Genomic DNA, 16,322 nt, shown 5'->3' on the forward strand with positions numbered 1-16,322 from the left:
GGCCACGACCTGCAGAAGTAGGGAAAGATTAGTTACCCACCACCGTTCTCTGAGGCATAAGTCTGACTACAAAGGGGAATTCTCTCAACAGGAGGGGGTTCGTCTCAACCTCAGTGAAGAAAACAACGGCTAAAACGAGAACATAGGGTGTGGCTAAAATAAGACAGGGATAGACAGACAGCAGCCGTGGCATCCATTTAAATTACCAGGATTTGTAGGTTAAAAGGAACCAGTTGTGTATTGTTAATCATTATTCTTATTATCGTATTCCTAATTCTATGGGATTAAGCACAGATTAATAAAAAACTAAAAGATAATGCACTACAATGAATCACACAGACCCAGACTGACCACAGAGATAGGAGGTCCCTCAGGTCCAACAGATAACTTGTCAACCTATTTTTTTGTTGCAGGAATAGATGGGGTGGCTGACATTGACTTATGCTCAATTATTTTATGTAAAGACAACCAAAAAGCCCATGTGTATTCTGAAAAGTACATATGTGAAATGTATGTTAATACAAGATTTCTGAAGAATCGCCAGTGTATCAGTTGGAATTTTGTTAGAATGTATACAGCATGACAAAATATCCAATCTAATTGTATTGAATGTGCTAAAGCCAGAACATAAATTTAGAAATGAAGCATTACAATTGCATTACAATTGCATAATGAATTTTTTGTACCTAACACAGAGCAATGTAAAACTCTCTCTTTGTTGTTCCCAGCAGTTAAGAAAAGAGACAACTGCCCTCAGCGTTGGCTTATACGGGTAATTTATATATGTTTCATCCACAGGGGTACAGGTAAGAATGTGGGTACACTCATGTCAGATAATTGTCAAGAATCCATCTATTGTCACTCGGGACGCAGGTAACTACTCAGCATCTTGGTTTCGGAACCAGACTTCCATGAGAGCAGACCTCTGGTGGCTGTGTGGGGAGATGAAACTGAGGTCCGTCCTTCTGCCTAACTGGCAGCTGCACAATAGCCCAACCACTGATGCCTTTCCGTCTGTTCCCTGTGGGGGACTTTAAGGCCTTGGCTGAGAAGCTGCAACGTCTCAAGCGTTCAACTGTGTCTGGAGGTTCATTTGACAACAGAGTGTACCTGGATAGCATTGGAATTCTGAGTCCCAGATGAATTTAAAGCTAGAAATTAAGTAACTACAGACTTTGAATCTTTTCTTTTCTGGTGGGCAACAATAAATAAAAATGTTTATTGGATAAATTACATCTACAAGGCATTGCTGAACAATTAAAATGTTTGGAACTTTATCCTGTTCCTTTATTCCTAACAATACTTCCGCAGATGGCAGAATCACAAAGAGGGACTCGCATCACTCTCTGCAGAGCTGATAGAAAACTCAGGGAGCAACGACCCCTTCACTGACATGATGGAGAAGTGGTTTGGTCTTTGTCTGTTGTCACAGCCATAGTAGCCACCTGTGCTTGATGTTGTATCACATGCTTGAGAGGACTGTCCCAAAGACTGATTGAAACCATCCGTACCCGCATAATGTATCAACAGGTAGAGGGAGATGATGACAACGAGCGACACATGGATGATGGAGACGATGATACAGATAACATTTAAAGTACTTTGAATGACCCCGAGTGAATTCTCAATGATTTGTTTAATGATTATTTTTGCGTTCATATGAAAGACCAATGAACATGGGAATTGGACCTAGTAAAAGGCAATTCCTGAATGTAGAGCATTGTAAAGATGATATGTTGCTTCTTCCTGCTAACATTTGTCCACAGTTTGATGAACTGCATCAGCAGCAGAACCACTACAGGACTCAAAGTCAGGGTGGACGGCAAAGCTAAGCGCTCCACCCCAACTGAATGAAAAGCTGATTTGAAGAATTCATTCCACCAAGTAACGTCTAACAATCTACAGCCTCCAACCACTGTATGGCTGAATCCTAAAAGAGGATTAGTTAGGGAATAAGAGGTGGTAAAGACCTCTTCCGGGAAGTGAAGTGCTAGTAACCTCTCCTTCCAAGATAGCTTAGCAGTTCCAGACCCAGCCGGACTGATGTTCGGCCAGAAGCAGACGATTGCAGAGTGGACTGAATAAACTGCATTGTATTATTATTATTATTGTTTGACTATTCTTGATTTTCATTTATCAATTTTTTCATTTTATTAATTTTTCCATTTAATATCAATTTCATATGATTTATTAATTGCATATAATCATATTTTCATTTAATTAATTTTTTGTTTATTCCATTGTATTAATTTTGTTCATTAATCATTTAGTCATAGTTTTATTGATTTTTGTCCATTTTCTAATCATTTAGTCATAGTTTTATTGATTTCCATTTTATTGATTTATGTCCTTATTTCCATGTATTTTGGTTGTATCCGTTTTGTGTTTGCTGGTCACACCTAGGTCCATCACCATTCATTGAAATTAACGGTTCGGAGTGCGACCTTTGATACTGAGTAACTGACTAAGCGGTCGGTCGCCAAGGAGAGAATGGGGCCATAGGAAAATTTTCCCGTAAATAAAGCAAATGGGTTTTTCGCTCCTATGCACTGCGAACGATAGAAATACATTCAATGTTAATTGTACAGTTTTAATACTTCATAGCATAAACAGGAGGGAATGTTGGAAAAATTATATAGTTATACTATGACAGAAGAGTCACTCCATCTGTTCACCTTCTATGATTCAAGCAAAAGTGTTTTGACTCTGGTACTAGACTTTCCCATAATATTAACTGGTGAGAAGCACCTCTTATGTTCCTTCCCATAACAAGGAATGGGGAGAGAAGCACCTTTCCCCATAACATTGAATATTCCTACCCATAATAATGAATGGTGAGAAAAGCGCCTTTTCTCATAACATTGTGTGATCAGCAAGCATAAGCAACATAAATAGCTGGAGCACCATTTTGTCAGGAGACAACTCTGAGCGGTCTTCCCGACAGGTTGTGTGGATTTGTGCAGACTTGTCTCTTTCTTGCAAGAAATAAATGTTTTGTGTTAATTAATCGTATCCAGCGACTCTGAGCCTAATTTTGCAGAGAATTTTTCTGACATTTTCTAGCCTTTTATTCTCGGTTTTTACAAATTATGGTTGGACATTCAGACCTTCTTGCAACCTAACACCTCCGCTCCCTCTTTTGATCATACATTGTCGGGCATTCGCAGCTTGTCTTACCCGCTTTTTACAAACTTAAGTCTGACATTCAGACCTTCTTGCAGCTGAACCACCTCCGCTCCCTGTTTTGATCATGTATGGTCTGGCAATACTACCTTTTCTTACCCGTTTGTGAGTAATTTTGGCTGGACATTCACACCTACTCACAGCCAAACAACTCCGCTACCGCATTTGATGGTGTATAGTCGGGCATTCTCACCCTTTCTCATCAGCTTTTTGCAAATTATGATCTGACATTCACACCTACTTGCAGTCGAACAGCTCTGCTCCCGCTTTTGATTATGTTTGGTTGGATATTCGAACCTTTTCTTAACTGCTTTTTACAAACTTTGGTTGGACGTTCACACCTTCTTGTACCCGAACACATCCACTCCTGCTTTTGATGATGTATGGTTGGGCATTCAAACCTTTTTTTTACCCATTTTTCAGGAATTATGGGTGGACATTCACACCTTCTTGCAGCTGAACACCTCCTCTCCCACTTATGATCATGTACGGTTTGATTTTCGAAAGTTTTCTTTCATGTTTTGTAGAAATTATTGATGGATATTTAGACTTTCTTGCAGCTGAACACCTCCGCTCCTGCTTTTGATCATACATTGTCGGGCATTCGCACCTTCTCTTACCCGCTTTTTACAAACTTTAGTCGAACATTCACACCTTGTTGCAGCCGAACACCACCTCTCCCGCTTTTGATGATGTATGGTCCGGCATTCTTACCTTTTCTAACAAATTTTTCAGCAATTATGGTCGTATATTCACACCTACTCAGAGCCGAACACCTCCGCTCCCGCATTAGATGGTGTATAGTCTGGCATTCTCACCCTTTCTCATCAGCTTTTTGCAAATTATGATCTGACATTCACACCTACTTGCAGTCGAACAGCTCTGCTCCCGCTTTTGATTATGTTTGGTTGGATATTCGAACCTTTTCTTAACTGCTTTTTACAAACTTTGGTGGGACATTCACACCTTCTTGCAGCTGAACACCTCCTCTCCCGCTTATGATAATGTGCGGTTTGATATTCGAAAATTTTCTTTCATGTTTTAAAGCAATTATTGATGGACATTCAAACCTTCTTGTAGCCGAACTCATCCACTCCTGCTTTTGATGATGTATGGTTGGGCATTTGCACCCTTTTTTTACCCATTTTTCAGGAATTGTGGGTGGACATTCAGACCTTCTTGCAGCCGAAAACCTCCGCTCCCTCTTTTGATCATACATTGTCGGGCATTCGCACCTTGTCTTACCCGCTTTTTACAAACTTTAGTCGGACATTCACACCTTCTTGCAGCTGAACAACCTCCGCTCCCAGTTTTGATCATGTATGGTCTGGCAATACTACCTTTTCTTACCCAATTGTGAGTAATTATGGCTGGACATTCACACCTACTTGTAGCCGAACACCACCTCTCCCACTTTTGATGATGTATGGATTCTTACCTTTTCTAACACATTTTTCAGCAATTATCGTTGGAGATTCACACCTACTCGAAGCTGAACAACTCCACTCCCGCATTTGATGGTGTATAGTCGGGCATTCTCACCCTTTCTCATAAGCTTTTTGCAAATTATGATCTGACATTCACATCTACTTGCAGTCGAACAGCTCTGCTCCCGCTTTTGATTATCTTTGGTTGGATAATCTAACCTTTTCATAACTGCTTTTTACAAACTTTGGTCGGACGTTCACACCTTCTTGCAGCCGAACACCTCCGCTTCCGCTTTTGATGGTATATATTCGGATATTCAAACATTTTTTTACCCGCTTTTTACAAACCATGGTCGGACTTTCACACCTTCTTGTAGCCGAACAACTCCGTTCCCGCTATTGATTGTGTACAGTCGGGTATTTTAACCTTTTCTTACCCGCTTTTTACCAACTATGGTCGGACATTCATAACTTCTTACAACGGAACACCTCCGCTCCTGCTTTTGATGATGTATGGTTGGGCATCTGAACCTACTTGTTGCCCGCTTTTCATTAATTATGGGTGGACATTCACACCTTGTCGCAGCCAAACACCTCCGCTCCCTGTTTTGATGGTGTATGGTTGGACATTCGCACCTTTTCTCACCCGCTTTTTACTATGGTCGGCCATTCACAGCTTCCTCTCCACCATATTTGTATGGTGGGATATTCACACCCACTTGCATCCGAAGACCTCCGCCCCCACTTTTGTTGATATTTAGTCGGTCATTCGCACCTCAACCGCTTTTGGCAAACTATGGCCTTCTTGCAGCCAAACACCTCTGATCTCGCTTTTGATGATGTAAGGTTGGGCATTCAGACCTTGCTTCACCTGCTTTTCACCAAATATAGTCGGACATTCACACCTTCTTGCAGCCGAACACTTCCGCTCCACCTTTGAGTGTTCTACGTAGCATTCACACCTTTTTCTTCACCGCATTTTATAGATTATGGTTGGAAATTCTCACCCACTCTCATCCGAAGACCTCTCCTCCCGCTTTTGTTAATGTATAGTCGGGCCTTCGAACCTTTTCTTACCCGCTTTTTACAAATTATGGTCGGACATTCACACCTACTTGCAGCCGAATACTTCTGCTCCACCTTTTAGTGATGTATGGTTGGCATTTGCACCTTTTCTTACCCTCTTTTTATACTGATTGCTGAAGATGAAGTGGTTATTTCTCAAACTATAACATTTTTTTAATTATTGAAACTTGATTTGAAGTGGATAAATAAGGAGGACAAACAGTTTTAAGTCAGGCTGATAGAAGGAATTAATTTTATAGCAAAATCTGTACTTCGTCATATGTCGAGAAGTTCTTTCTCATTCTACAAAGTACAACGTTGTTTATTGTTGAAACTTGATTAGACATGAATAAATATGAAGGACAAAGCAGTCTTAACCTGGTTTGAGTTAAGGAATTCGTTTTATAGGAGAATCCGAATTCGTGCATAACTCGTAAAATAGAGCTTATTTTTGGATTCCTGAAGAATGAGTCTGGTTCTTTCTCATAATACAAAGTTTGTTGTTTATTGTTGAAACTTCATCAGAAGTGAAGAAATAAATGAATGCCTATCAACAAATGTGGGATCTAAACTCTAGTGCTTCCTCTAAAATAATTTCCTTTCTCAATTCAGAAATGTGTGTGTGTAAGTCACAACACCCGTGACACCAAAACGGCTTTCTTTTCTCTCTTTTCTCTACACTCTGCACTGTGAGCACACACACCAAATCAGAAAGGCTTTTTTCTCTCTTTTCTACATTATGGACTGTGGGGACACAAAACTGCTCTCTCTTTTTTTTTTTTTGATTCTGTGCCAGGGCGTTGTCTCACGTATTAGATTATGCTTAAGATACGAATGGGTTTATCAGTCACATCAGAATCCATACATATTGATCCTCCCGTAATAAAATGGTCGGATCTTATCAAACACACTTTGTTTCTTGTGACAATCAAGTCAGCGAAACAGCGTATACACGTCAAGACACTGAATCAAGTTTGCCACAAGAACTCATAAGTTTGGCAGTATTGCTCTGCCGTCAGCAATCATCCACCCATTTTATTTTCTTGAGACATGTGCAGGCACCTGTTCATCTACTGTTCTATCACTATGAATTAGTTTATCTATTATCAATAAGGATACTTCTACAACTACTATCAAAGTATGTCCGGACTTCTTATGTTGTCAGTTGCTATATATGAATAAGTGGGTAGCTACTGACAAGCATTAAGCATGTCACACAGCCCAAACATATAACATTTCAGGACACACCACACAGTTAACAACCACAGTGAAGCGTGTCAAAGCCCAAACATGTAACATTCAACAGGACACTTACACAACACATTCAAATCAAACAGTCAGACAACATACACGAACATATACCCCAGCCGGCATTGCTCCCTGCCTATTTTCCTACAGCTCACTAAGTGTGCGCACACCTTTATTCACAAACTCTTCAACTTATACTCTTTTACCGAAGCTGCTAAAGCTCGATTGGCCGAATACCCTTAGATCCTATTTCGGTGAATTTGACATCTGCCTTACATGTAACAGATTAGCGGTTTAGCAGTTTTAATTTAGTTTGAGTGAAGGAATTCATTTTATAGCAAAATCCCAAATCGTGAAGAACTCATGAAAGTAAGCTTATTCTCGGATTCCTGAGACTTTAGATTTGCTCTGTCTTTTACTGCAAAGTACAACGTTGTTTTTTTTGTTTAAATCTTTCAAGACATGGTAAATATGAAGGACAAAGCAGTTTTAACATAGTTTGAGTGAAGGAATTCATTTTATAGATCCCAAGAGTCTGCTGAGAAACAAGAATGAATGCGAAGTAGACTTTAACACGGCTCTGGGAGCGAGCCGAGTGTGGGCTAACTGGGAGAATTGCTTGAAAGAAACGCGACACCGAATGAGCGGTCAGAACAAAGCCTCAATATGGTTTTCCCGTGGTGTTTTTGTTGCTGCCTTGTCTTTTGCACAGAGTAAAAGACAAGGCAGCCATCGAATAGGGCCCGATTGTTCCTACTTGGTCAGCCGAGGAGCAAGGGGGGGAGCAAGCGTCTCAACCAAGCAAAGCTCACCATGGGGAAGGTGGCTATGCCAACTAGCCTGATGCCCTGCTCCCGCAGTGACGGATAATCGTACTCTGGTTTCTCTTCATAACGTACAAGTCTTTCGCCTTTTACTAAAGACTTCCGTGGAAAGCAGCACTAATGAGTTGTTTCTATTTTTGGCAGGCTTTACCTTTGCGGGTGAAGCCCTTTCAGTCTGTGCAAAAGAAATCTTGCTACTGTGCAGAGTGACTTCTCTGAGTAGAGTCGCCTTACTTGTTGCGACTGTGCCGATGTTGCTTGGATGGTGCTAGCTGGAGCGTGCGGGAGTGCAAAGTTATACCATTTAAAAGGGCTGAAGAGTGCTCAGTGCAGCTGGTGGGCGGAGGTGCAAAGTGACACTCTGGCCACCTATGGCCATAAAAAGAACACCGCTACAAGTGCGCATTGTGCCAGGAAGGGCCCTCGGACGTGAACCAGTGGACAGTTATCGCTTCTCGGCCTTTTGGCTAAGATCAAGTGTAGTACCTGTTCTTATCAGTCTAATATCTGATATGGCCTTTGTACGAGGACTACATATTAAATGGATTTTTAGCAATAGGAGTTGAAAAAGGAGCTTGCTCCGTTCACTCCAAGCATCGACCCGGTACTGCAGTGCCGCTGGGAACGGTGCGCTCTTCTCTGCTCTTGTGAAAAAGCAAACAGTGGTGCAGGATGGAAGTTTCAGGGAGCCCAAGATGAAACTTTCTTTTTGTCTGCTGAGAAAAGAGAGTGAATGCGAAGTAGACTTTAACACAGCTCTGGGAGCAAGCCGAGTGCGGGCTAACCGGGAGAATTACTTGAAAGAAACGCAACACTGAATGAGCGGTCAGAACAAAGCCTCAATACGGTGTTCCCGTGGTGTTTGTGGCTGCCTTGTCTTTTGCACAGAGTAAAAGACAAGGCAGCCATCGAATAGGGCCCGATTTTTCCTACTTGGTCAGCCGAGGAGCAAGGAGGGGGAGCAAGCGTCTCAACCAAGCAAAGCTCACCATGGGGAAGGTGGCTATACCAACTAGCCTGATGCCCTGCTCCCGCAGTGGCAGATAATCGTACTCTGGTTTCTCTTCATAATGAACAAGTCTTTCGCCTTTTACTAAAGACTTCCGTGGAGAGCAGCACTAATGAGTTGTTTCTATTTTTGGCAGGCTTTACCTTTGCGGGTGAAGCCCTTTCCGTCTGTGCAAAAGAAATCTTGTTACTGTGCAGAGTGACTTCTCTGAGTAGAGTTGCCTTACTTGTTGCGACTGTGCCGATGTTTGAAGCTGGAGTGCAAAGTTGTTGCTTGAATGGTGCTCGCTGGAGCGTGCGGGAGTGCAAAGTTATACCATTTAAAAGGGCTGAAGAGTGCTCAGTGCAGCGGGTGGGCGGAGATGCAAAGTGACACTCTGGCCACCTCGAAAACCGAGGTTGCATCCAGTACCAGGGGCAGCCCAAGCTCTGCCGCAAGTGCGGTGAGCATGGGCACCTGGTTGAGGCTTGTACCAAGGTGATATGTGAGAAGTGCAGAGAAATTGGGCACACTTTTGGAGAGTGTCCAAATGGCAGGAAATGTAATCTCTGTGGAGAATTAACACCTCTTCTGAGATTGCCCTAAATCTTTTGCCAACAAATTAAAGACGGCAAAGCCACAGTCAAGCCAACAAAGAGAAGGACCAGAGGTGGCAGTTGGTGAACAAAGTGAAGAGGTTGACCCAATAAATTCAAACTTCTCGCCAAAAGCTTGGATTGGAAGTGAGGAGCAAAAAGGAGAGGGGCCTGTAGAGGCCTCACCACTCAGTGCTGAAGTCTGTGAGAATTCACAGGCAGAGGGTGGAGCTACGCTAAATGAGGAGGAAGAGCAGACAGGTGAGTCTAGTGAAGGTACTCACCTCCCCGAAGGTCAACAGCCGAAGAGGACGGCATCTGAGTTGTCCTCTGATTCCCTTTAGCTCTGCAATCAACCCCCAGGGACTCAAAGTTAAATGCAACATTGCATCAGAGGCCAACACCGAGAATCCGAAAAGGAGAGCTAGTTTCCCAAGAAATAACCTGAGTGTGTAATTTGTTTTGATAACTTAGAAAAACGAAAATGACATACCTACTTTCCTTTATCCTTTTAATGGTTCTCACCTTCTCAACACTAAATGTGAGAAGTGTGAAATCAAAGACAAGAGCCAAGAGTATTATATCCTTCTTAGACTCCATAAAATCAGATGTGTTTTTAATACAAGAATGTGGACTACCTTTTTTTAAAAACCATAGACAATGGGAGGAAATGTGGCCCCATTTATCGATATGGAGTGGCTCAAATCAAATTAAAAATGATGGTGTGGCCATTCTAATTAAAAATCTGCATGTTCTGGTGAAAGGTAGCACAGTGGTGAGAGATGGACGGGCACTTTTAGCACACTTGAATTTTATGGGGCAAGACTTTAACCTCTTAAATATTTATGGTTTCAATGGAAAAAATGACAGGTATGACCTTTTAGAAGATTACTCACAAACGGGTAAGAAATGGTAGTATTGCCAGACAATGCATGATCAAAACAGGGAGCGGAGGTGGTTCAGCTGCAAGGTCTGAATGTCCAACCATAATTTCTAAAAACCGGGTAAGAAAAGGTTCGAAATCCCGACTATACACCATCAAAAAGCGGAAGCGGAGGTGTTCGGCTTCACGAAGACGTGTAACTCCGAACAAAGTTTGTAAAAAGCAGTTAAGAAAAGGTTCGAATATCCAACCAAACATAATCAAAAGCGGGAGCAGAGCTGTTCGACTGCAAGTAGGTGTCAATGTCAGATCATAATTTGCAAAAAGCTGATGAGAAAGGGTGAGAATGCCCGACTATACACCATCAAATGCGGTAGCGGAGTTGTTCGGCTGTGAGTACGTGTGAATGTCCAGCCAAAATTACTCACAAACGGGTAAGAAAAGCTAGTATTGCCAGACCATACATGATCAAAACAGGGAGCGGAGGTGGTTCAGCTGCAAGAAGGTCTGAATGTCCGACTAAAGTTTGTAAAAAGCGGGTAAGACAAGGTGCGAATGCCCGACGATGTATGATCAAAAGAGGGAGCGGAGGTGTTCCGCTGTAAGACGGTGTGAATGTCCGAACATAGTTGGTAAAAAGCGGGTAAGAAAAGGTTAAACTACCCAACTGTACACAATCAATAGCGGGAGTGGAGTTGTTCGGCTACAAGACGCTGTGAAAGTCCGACCATGGTTTGTAAAAAGCGGGTAAGAAAAGGTTCGAATTCCCGAATTTATACAACCAAAAGCGGAAGCGGAGGTGTTCGGTTGCAAGAAGGTGTGAACGTCTGACCAAAGTTTGTAAAAAGCAGTTAAGAAAAGGTTCGAATATCCAACCAAAAAAAATCAAAAGCGGGAGCAGAGCTATTCGACTGCAAATAGGTGTGAATGTCCAGCCATAATTACTCACAAACGGGTAAGAAAAGGTAGTAAAAAAAAGGTGCGAATGCCCAACCATACATCATCAAAAGCAGGAGTGGATGTGTTCGGCTACAAGAAGGTGTGAACGTCCAACCAAAGTTTGTAAAAAGCAGTTAAGAAAAGGTTCGAATATCCAACCAAACATAATCAAAAGCGGGAGCAGAGCTGTTCGACTGCAAGTAGGTGTGAATGTCAGATCATAATTTGCAAAAAGCTCATGAGAAAGGGTGAGAATGCCCGACTATACACCATCAAATGCGGGAGCGGAGTTGTTCGTCTGTGAGTAGGTGTGAATTTCCGACCATAATTGCTGAAAAATGTGTTAGAAAAGGTAAGAATGCCGGTCCATACATCATCAAAAGCGAGAGAAGTGGTTTTCGGCTGCAAGTAGGTGTGAATATCCAGCCATAATTACTCACAAACGGGTAAGAAAAGGTAGTATTACCAGACCATACATGATCAAAACAGGGAGCGGAGGTGGTTCAGCTTCAAGAAGGTGTGAATGTCCGACTAAAGTTCAAATATATTAACAAAAGCGGGAGGAGAGGTCTTCGGATGAGAGTGGTTGAGAATTCCCAAACATAATCTATGAAATGCGGTGAAAAAAAGGTGTGATAGAACACTAAAAGGGGGAGCGGAAGTGTTCGGCTGCAAGAAGGTGTGAATGTCCGACTATATTTGGTGAAAAGCAGGTGAAGCAAGGTCTGAATGCCCAACCACACATCATCAAAAGCGAGATCAGAGGTGTTTGGCTGCAAGAAGGCCATAGTTTGCCAAAAGCGGGTAAGGTGCGAATGTGTTCCACTGTAAGAAGGTGTGAATGTCCAACCATAGTTGGTAAAAGGCGGGTAAGAAAAGGTTAAACTACCCGATTGTACAAAATCAATAGCGGGAGTGGAGTTGTTCGGCTACAAGAAGGTGTGAAAGTCCGACCATGGTTTGTAAAAAGCGGGTAAGAAAAGGTTCGAATGCCTGAACATACACCATCAAAAGAGGGAGCGGAGATGTTCCGCTGTAAGAAGGTGTGAATGTCCGACCAGAGTTGGTGAAAAGCGGGTAAGAAAAGGTTAAAATACCCGACTGTACACAATCAATAGTGGTAGCGGAGTTGTTCGCCTACAAGAAGGTGTGAAAGTCCGACCATGGTTTGTAAAAAGCGGGTAAGAAAAGGTTCGAATGCCCGAACATACACCATCAAAAGAGGGAGCGGACGTGTTCCGCTGTAAGAAGGTGTGAATGTCCGACCATAGTTGGTAAAAAGCGGGTAAGAAAAGGTTAAAATACCCGACTGTACACAATCAATAGCGGTAGCGGAGTTGTTCGGCTACAAGAAGGTGTGAAAGTCCGACCATGGTTTGTAAAAAGCGGGTAACAAAAGGTTCGAATGCCCGAATATATATACCATCAAAAGCGGAAGCGGAGGTGTTCGACTGCAAGTAGGTGTGGATGTCAGATCATAATTTGCAAAAAGCTGATGAGAAATGGTGAGAATGCCAGACTATACACCATCAAATGCGGGAGCGGAGTTGTTCGTCTGTGAGTAGGTGTGAATCTCCGACCATAATTGCTGAAAAATGTGTTAGAAAAGGTAAGAATGCCAGTCCATACATCATCAAAAGCGAGAGAGGTGGTGTTCTGCTGAAAGTAGGTGTGAATGTCCAGCCATAATTACTCACAAACGGGTAAGAAAAGGTAGTATTGCCAGACCATACAAGATCAAAACAGGGAGCGGAGGTGGTTCAGCTGCAAGAAGGTGTGAATGTCCGACTAAAGTTCAATTATATTAACAAAAGCGAGAGGAGAAGTCTTCGGATGAGAGTGTTTGAGAATTTCCAACCATAATCTATAAAATGCGGTGAAAAAAAGGTGTTATAGAACACTAAAAGGAGGAGCGGAAGTGTTCGGCTGCAAGAAGCTGTGAATGTCCGACTATATTTGGTGAAAAGCAGGTGAAGCAAGGTCTGAATGCCCAACCTTACATCATCAAAAGCGAGATCAGAGGTGTTTGGCTGCAAGAAGGCCATAGTTTGCCAAAAGCGGGTAAGGTACGAATGACCGACTAAATATCAACAAAAGTGGGGGCGGAGGTATTCGGATGCAAGTGGCAGTGAATATCCCACCATACAAGTATGGTGGAGAGGAAGCTGTGAATTATTGACCATAGTTTGCAAAAAGCGGGTGAGAAAAGGTGCGAATGTCCAACCATACATGATCAAAACAGGGAGCGGAGGTGTTTGGCTGCGACAAGGTGTGAATGTCCACCCATAATTAATGAAAAGCGGGCAAGAAGAAGGTTCGAATCCCCAACTACACATCATCAAAAGCAAGAGTGGATGTGTTCGGCTACAAGAAGGTTTGAATGTCCGAGCATAGTTTGTAAAAAGCGGGTAAGAAAAGGTTAGAATGCCCGACCATACACCATCAAAGGAGGGAGCGGAGGTGTTCCGCTGTAAGAAGGTGTGAATGTCCGACCAGAGTTGGTAAAAAGCGGGTAAGAAAAGGTTAAAAAACCCGACTGTACACAATCAATAGCGGGAGCGGATGTGTTCGGCTACAAGAAGGTGTGACAGTCCGACCATGGTTTGTAAAAAGCGGGTAAGAAAAGCTGCGAATGCCCGACAATGTATGATCAAAAGAGGGAGCGGAGGTGTTCAGCTGCAAGAAGGTCTGAATGTCCATCAATAATTGCTAGAAAACATGAAGGTAAAAATTTCGAAAATCACACCGCACATGATAATAAGTGGGAGAGGAGGTGTTCAGCTGCAAGAAGGTGTGAATGTCCACCCATAATTACTGAAAAATGGGTAAAAAAAAATGTGCGAATGCCCAACCATACATCATCAAAAGCAGATGTGGATGAGCAAACCAAAGTTTGTAAAAAGCAGTTAAAAAAGGTTCGAATATCCAACCAAACATAATCAAAAGCGGGAGCAGAACTGTTTGACTGCAAATAGGTGTGAATGTCAGATCATAATTTGCAAAAAGCTGATGAGAAAGGGTGAGAATGCCCGACTATACACCATCAAATGCGGTAGCGGAGTTGTTCGGCTGTGAGTAGGTGTGAATGTCCAGCCATAATTACTCACAAACGGGTAAGAAAAGGTAGTATTGCCAGACCATACATGATCAAAACAGGGAGCGGAGGTGGTTCAGCTGCAAGAAGGTGTGAATGTCCGACTAAAGTTCAAATATATTAACAAAAGCGGGAGGAGAGGTCTTCGGATGAGAGTGGTTGAAAATTTCCAACCATAATCTATAAAATGCGGTGAAAAAAAGGTGTTATAGAACACTAAAAGGTGGAGCGGAAGTGTGAAGAAGGTGTGAATGTCCGACTATATTTGGTGAAAAGCAGGTGAAGCAAGGTCTGAATGCTCAACCTTACATCATCAAAAGCGAGATCAGAGGTGTTTGGCTGCAAGAAGGCCATAGTTTGCCAAAAGCGGGTAAGGTGCAAATGACCAACTCAATATCAACAAAAGTGGGGGCGGAGGTCGTCGGATGCAAGTGGGTGTGAATATCCCACCATACAAGTATGGTGGAGAGGAAGCTATGAATTGCTGACCATTGTTTGCAAAAAGCGGGTGAGAAAAGGTGCGAATGTCCAACCATACATGATCAAAACAGGGAGCGGACGTGTTTGGCTGCGACAAGGTTTTAATGTCCACCCATAATTAATGAATAGCGGGCAACAAGTAGGTTCCAATGCCCAACCATACATCATCAAAAGCAGGAGTGGATGTGTTCGGCTATAAGAAGGTTTGAATGTCCGAGCATAGTTTGTAAAAAGCGGGTAAGAAAAGCTTCGAATGCCCGAACATACACCATCAAAAGACAGAGCGGACGTGTTCCGCTGTAAGTAGGTGTGAATGCCCGACCATAGTTGGTAAAAAGAAGGTAAGAAAAGGTTCAAATATCCGACTGTACACAATCAATAGCGGGAGCGGATGTGTTCGGCTACAAGAAGGTGTGAAAGTCTCACCATGGTTTGTAAAAAGCGGGTAAGAAAAGGTGCGAATGCCCGACAATGTATGATCAAAAGAGGGAGCGGAGGTTTTCGGCTACAAGAAGGTCTGAATGTCCGACCAAAGTTTGTAAAAAGCGGGTAAGAAAGGTTTGAATGCCCGACTATACACCATCAAAAGCGGGAGCGGAGGTGTTGCACTGTAAGACGGTGTGAATGTCCGACCATAGTTTGTAAAAAGCAGTAGGTGTGAATGTCAGATCATAATTTGCAAAAAGCTGATGAGAAAGGGTGAGAATGCCCTACTATACACCATCAAATGCGAGAGCGGAGGTGTTTGTCTGTGAGTAGGTGTGAATGTCCCACCCTAATTGCTGAAAAATGTGTTAGAAAAGGTAAAGAATGCCGGCCCATACATCATCAAAAGTGGGAGAGGTGGTGTTCGGCTGCAAGAAGGTGTGAATATCCAGCCATAATTACTCACAAACGGGTAAGAAAAGGTAAGAATGCCAAACCATAAATTATCAAAAGCGGCAGCAGAGATGTTCGGCTGGTATTTATAAATGTCTAGATAGATTTGAACAAAAAACAACGTAGTATTTTGCAGTAAAAGAAAGAAAGGTTCAGAAATTCGAGAAAAAGCTTTTCATGAGTTCTGCATGATTTGGGATTTTGCTTATAAAATGCATTCCTTCAATCAAACTATGGTAAAACGGCTTTTACCTTCATATTTATCAATGTCTAGATCGACTTCAACAAAGAACAACATTAGATTTTGCAGTAGAAGAAAGAGAGACACTGAAGGATCAGGAATCCGAGAATAAGCTTCTTTTCATACGTTCTGCATGATTTGGGATTTTGCTATAAAATGAATTCCTTCACTCAAACTATGTTAAAACTGCTTTTAACTTCATATTTATCAATGTCTAGATCGACTTCAACAAAGAACAACATTGTATATTGCAGTAGAAGAAAGAGCAACACTGAAGGAACAGGAATCCGAGAATAAGCTTATTTTCATACGTTCTGCATGATTTCGGATTTTCCTATAAAATGAATTGCTTTGCTCAAACCAAGTTAAAATGGCTTTGTCTTCATATTTATCAATGTCAAAGCAGTTTTAACATAGTTTGAGTGAAGGAATTAATTTTAAAACAAAATCTCAAAACATGCACAACACATGAAAA

At 42.2% G+C, this 16,322-nt stretch overlaps 3 non-coding genes across 3 annotated transcripts; all 3 read left to right on the forward strand.

Annotated features, from left to right (window-relative positions):
* Positions 1-7,795: 7,795 nt before the first annotated feature.
* Positions 7,796-7,909, forward strand: LOC140308096 (U5 spliceosomal RNA). Its single transcript, XR_011916073.1, has one exon. It is a non-coding gene; the product is annotated as a U5 spliceosomal RNA (small nuclear RNA).
* Positions 7,910-8,194: 285 nt separating this feature from the next.
* LOC140307976 (U2 spliceosomal RNA) lies at positions 8,195-8,385 on the forward strand. The gene has a single exon (XR_011915993.1). It is a non-coding gene; the product is annotated as a U2 spliceosomal RNA (small nuclear RNA).
* Positions 8,386-8,796: 411 nt separating this feature from the next.
* LOC140308083 (U5 spliceosomal RNA) lies at positions 8,797-8,910 on the forward strand. Its single transcript, XR_011916061.1, has one exon. It is a non-coding gene; the product is annotated as a U5 spliceosomal RNA (small nuclear RNA).
* The last annotated feature ends 7,412 nt before the right edge of the window (positions 8,911-16,322 follow it).

Source organism: Leuresthes tenuis, unplaced genomic scaffold (assembly GCF_036924035.1).
Source record: "Leuresthes tenuis unplaced genomic scaffold, fLeuTen1.0.hap1 SCAF_5, whole genome shotgun sequence".
Lineage (NCBI taxonomy): Eukaryota > Metazoa > Chordata > Actinopteri > Atheriniformes > Atherinopsidae > Leuresthes > Leuresthes tenuis.